The following is a 5,711-nucleotide window of genomic DNA, read 5'->3' on the forward strand; positions in this document are numbered from 1 at the left end:
CCAATTGGTGCATAAGGCGCTCCAGTGATCTCAAGTCTAAGGATCACATGCACCACCATCCGTTAGAGGATTTATTCCACAGACACTAGGGTTACAATCTATGTGGAATCCTCTAGTGGGTCTGTCTGGTGAACTCGCCTATGGCAAACACCCATGTGTTGCACCAAATTGTTGACAAACAACCTTGATAAGTGAGATCAGTCATTGCCTTTCGACAGGGTCGTTCAACACTATGATAGCCTTGCCGTATTATCTATGTCTTGAGTCAGAATAATACTGGGGCTATAGACATTTCTAGAATAGCCACCATATGTGATCATAGGGTCCTCACTATTAAGATTTGAAGCACTTGACACCCTCATCACGATTCAACCATTCTAAAGACATACATCACAACATATAATAAATATGAATTACATAACATAGAAAAAGCTTTTTTTATTGATTTTAAACATCATTACAAGAGTCAACATTACAAAATGCATTGGCTCTAGGGCACCTACTCTAACACATTATTTGCAGCGGAAAAATCAGAATTTAAAATAAAAACAGATTAATTACTTAATCCCAAAATCTAGTTATAGATTATAATGCTTACATGTTAATAAACAAAAATCAGTATATCAATTTAACAGTAAATCCATATAGAGATTCAAATTTACTTACTAACGTAAGAGGCTCCTTCAATGTCTTTGAAATCGATTTCGTAACCCGATTCAAAGTAGAATCGCACGCAGGTTGTCCACACGAAGACAATCTGAAGAACCTAGTATTGTTGTGCTAGAACAACAAAAGGCTTCAAGAATCAAAAGAGAAAAAGTGAATTTTTCTGTCCACCAATCTAGAAAAACGTGAAAGGAAGAATAATGGGAGGTTAGGGTTTTTTTTTTTTAATTGATTGAATGTTATTGTGTTTTAATTTAAGTTGCACTTATGTAGTGCAACCAATTAAAACCCTTTTCCACTTAGGAATAGCCATGAGCTCCAACCCTAATCCACCCTTGCAACCAAACAAGCCATACCAGTATTTTAATTTAATTAAATTAATTAATTATTATTATTATTATTAAAATCCACAAATATTAATATATTAAAATATATTAATATTAAATAATAATAATTGATTTAAATATATGTACAAATATATTTAAATATAATCTCACCAATTTTAATTTCAATATTAAAATTGAATACATGCAACGACCTTAATAAATTTAATTGCACTGTGAGATGTTAGAAATCGATCAACCTAATACAGCCGAAAAATAAAAGTTAAAGGATGAATCAATTCCTTTAAAGCCCAAAATCCGGGTATAAATTATATAATTAACATGTTAAATCAAAATTCTACAAAAAAATATAAACGATCCATTCAAGGATTAGAGATCTTACGCAAGTTTGGAGGCTCCTTCAAATGTCTCTAAATCTACTTTGCTACCGATTCAATGTAGAATCAAACGAATAGTGATCGACACGAAGACAATCCAAAGAACCAAAGAGGGATGTGCTAGATCCTCTGTTGGCCTCAAGAATCAACTTGAATCAAAGAAAATTCTTTGATTCAAGAGCAACGCAAATGTGGGAGAAAGGAGAGAAGGCTGCCTCCTTTTCAATGAATGAGTTTTAATAATCAATTCACTCATTTCCTTGAATACATATGCACTTATATAGTGCATGTGTCAAAATTCTATTCCATCAAAGAATAGGATTGGGCTCCTACCCAAATTAATCCATGTGTCCAAACACTCTCCTTTTGGTATTTTATTTTAATTAATTATTATAATTAAAATCAATTAATACATTTATAAAATGTATTAAAATTTAATTAATAATAATTCATTTAAACATATGCGTACATATATTTAAATATAATCTCACTAATTTATCTTCTACGAGGTTGACACTATTTATGTACCTCAGTCTCGAAGAGATAACTGATGATGAAAGGATTGAATTACACAGTAACCATATCGTTGATAGGTAGCTGTTTCGCTGAATCCGAATCTATCGGGTGGCCATGATGCCTTGCTAGGGGCCAATCTTGGTTTGTGAGTAGTGAGACGATTAATTGGTATTAATCGCGATACTACTCACTACCAACATGATAAAGAGCCTATGGGTCACACACTTAGAAGATAATTTAAGAATCGTTTTTGTGAAAGGGGTATTTTCGTCTTTTAGGATGAAAAGGTATTTTGGTAATCTCATAGTGCAATTAAATTTGCTGAGGTTATTGCCTGTATTTAATTTTAATATTAAAATTAAAATTAGTGAGATTATATTTAAATATATGTGCGCATATATTTAAATGGATTATTATTAATAATTAAATGTTAATACATATAATATATATATATTAATTGATTTTAATTATATTAATAATCAATTAAAATTAAAGTACCATAAAGGGTGTGGTTGGTTGCAAGGATGGATTAACTTAAGAGTCCATGGCTATTCCTATTGGGATCAGGGTTTTTAATTAAGTGACACTATATAAGTGAAACTTAATTAAAACATAAAAAAAAATGAATTTCATTCATTCGTTGAAAAGAAAACCCCTAGCCACCTTTTCTTCTCTCTCTCACGTTTTCACAGTGTGTGAATCAAAGAATTTCTTTCTTTGATTCACTTGATTCTTGAAGTCTTCTATTAGTTCTAGCAAAACTATAGTAGTTTATGCGGATTATCTTCGTGCGGACGACCTTTGTGCAATTCTTTTATTGAATCGACAAGCGAAATCAAAGTATTGAAGGAACCTCTAAACGTTGGTAATGTGTTCTTAATCCTTGTATGGATTATTTACTATGATTTATATTGTATAGATTTTCTGTTTATTAACATTTAAGCAATTTGATCTATACCCAGATCTTGGCGTAGAAAGTGATTGATCTTTTTGTTTTAATTTGTGATTTTTTCCGCTGCCTTTTCGAGATCAATCACTTACAATAACTTCTCCTGTACCTCAGAGTGATGAATCTTTTGTCGATCCACCATAGTCTTGAGACACTTCTCAATGTAGTCAATCACTACCGTTTTGATAGTCCTGAATAGAATTACATTGGGCTAGTGTCAAACTACACCAATTATTCACAAGGTACTCCGGTGATCTCAGGTCTGAGGATCACATGCACCACCATCCATTAAAGGATTCATTCCATAGACACTGGGGTTACCATCCATGTGGAATCCTCTAGTAGGTCTGTCCAGTGAACTTGCCTACAGCAAGCACCCATGTGTTGCACTAGGTGTTGGAGTAGGTGCTCTAGAGCCAATCAATTATTGTGGAATTGACTCTTTGTAATAATGTTTATTAATCAATAAAAGGCATTATCTACTATATCATGTAAACCATAGTTGTATGTATTGATAAATGTCCTTAGAATAGTAGAACCATGACGAGGGTATCAAGTGTTTCAAATCAAGATAGTGAGAACCCTATAAGCACATATGGTGGCCATTCTAGAAACATCCAGATAATACAGTAAGACTATCATAGTGTTGAACGACCCTGTCAAAAGGCAGTGACAGATCTCACTTGTCAAGGTTGTTGGGTGACAACCTGGTATAACACATGGGTGCTTGTTATAGGCAAGTTCACTAGATTGACCCACCAGAGGATTCCATATAGATGGTAACCCTAGTGTCTATGGAACAAATCCTCTAACGAATGGTGGTGCATGTGATCCTTAGAGTTGAGATCACCGGAGTACCTTGTACATTGATTGGCTACATTGAGGAGTGTATCAAGACTATGGTGGATCGATAGAGGATTCATCACTCTCGGGTACGGGAGAAGTTATCTCATGGAGCAGTTCAATTAATGACAATGACAATAAATCTGTGATCACAGTAGGGTTGACTTGTTGCTCAATCCAATTCATTATTCCAGTCATTGGTCCAGCAACTGAATACAAATACATCAAGAGTAAACTAAGGTTGACACTATTTCTATACCCTAGTCTCAATGAGATGACAGATGATGAAAGGATTAGATAGCATGGTAACCATATCGTTGACAGGTAGCTGCTTCGCTGAATCCGAATCTATTGGGTGGCCATGATGCCTTGCTAGGGGCCAATCTTGGTCTGTGTGTAGTGAGATGATTAATTGGTGTTTATCGCGATACTACACACTACTAGTATAATGAGGAGCCTACAGGTCACACACATAGAAGATAATTTAATAATCAGTTTGTGCAAGGGGCATTTTCATCTTTTAGGGCAAAATGGTATTTTGGTAATCTCACAGTGCAATTAAATTTGGTGAGGTTGTTGCCTATATTTAATTTGATATTAAAATTAAATAAGTGAGATTATATTTAAATATATGTACACGTATATTTAAATGGATTATTATTATTATTAGTTAATGTATTTCTATAATTACATTAATTGAGTTTAATTGGAAATAATAATAATTATAATTAAAATATCATGATTGGGAGTGTTTGGACATAGGGGCTGTTTGGGTTGAAAATCAAGCTTGTTCCTTAATGGAATAGGGCTTTGTGAGCACTATATAAGTGCAAGGTTTTGTGAATTAAAAGGGTGAATTCATTCAATCGTTTTCTTTGAAAGAAAAGAAAAACCCACACAACCCTCTCCCAAATCTCACGCCACCCTTACTTTATTGAATCAAAGTTTCTTTGATTCTTGATTTGATTCTTGAAGCTAAAGAGGATCTAGCAAATCCCTATTTAGCTCTTCGGGTTATCTTCGTGTGGATTCGCTGGTTTGATTCTATTTTGAATTGGTAGCAAACCGAGCCAGAGACAAGTGTGAAGGAGCTTCCAAACGTGTGTATGAACTCTAAACTTTACTTTGATTGTTCATATTACTGCAGATTTTGATTTAATATATAAACTGTATAATTTGTGCCCTGATCTTGGTTCAATGGGAAACAATCTGTGCTCTAAAATTTTTGTTTTCCGCTACCATAAGCTCGATCATTTTCGAACACCAAGTTGTCAGCAAACAACCTTGACAAGTGAGATCAGTCATGCCTTACGACAAGGTCGTTCAACACTATGATAGTCTTACCGTATTATCTGTGTCCTTGGTCATAATAATACTAGGGCTATTAAAAAATGGCCACCTGATGTGATCATAGGGTTTTCACTATCAAGAATTGAAACACTCGATACCCTCATTACGGTTCTATCATCCTAAGGACATATGTCAATATATACAATTATAATTTACATGATATATAAGAAAAGTGCCATTTATTGATAAATAAACACTCTTACAAAGAGTCAATATTAAAATAATTGATTGGCTTTAGGGCACTTACTCTAACAATCTCCATCTTACACTATAGCCAATCATTCATGTATTTAATACAGAATGACCTTAAGTTCTTTTCATGCTTCTATTGCAACTGATAATCTGAGGATTATACTATTTTATTTAGGCTTTTAGGTCGGATTTTAGATACTTCTTAGTTCATTTGTGCCTGAATTGCTACTTAATTCTTTACATTTTGTGTTTCAGGCCAAAATGGACATTTTAAGCAAATAATGAGCGAATTGGAGTTTCTGGGCTCAGAAGTAAGCGGATCTCAGAAGTTGGGAGAGTTCTGAAGCAGAGTAAAGCACTATGAAGCTTGTTCCCATGGGAGAACATCGAAGATCAAAGATTCAAGCAAAGAAGCAAGCGGAGGGCAATTCTATAAATTCAGAATTCTTCATGAAGATTCGCTGCGGCAAAGTT

Source organism: Pistacia vera, unplaced genomic scaffold, assembly GCF_008641045.1.
Source record: "Pistacia vera cultivar Batoury unplaced genomic scaffold, PisVer_v2 Contig617, whole genome shotgun sequence".
NCBI lineage: Eukaryota > Viridiplantae > Streptophyta > Magnoliopsida > Sapindales > Anacardiaceae > Pistacia > Pistacia vera.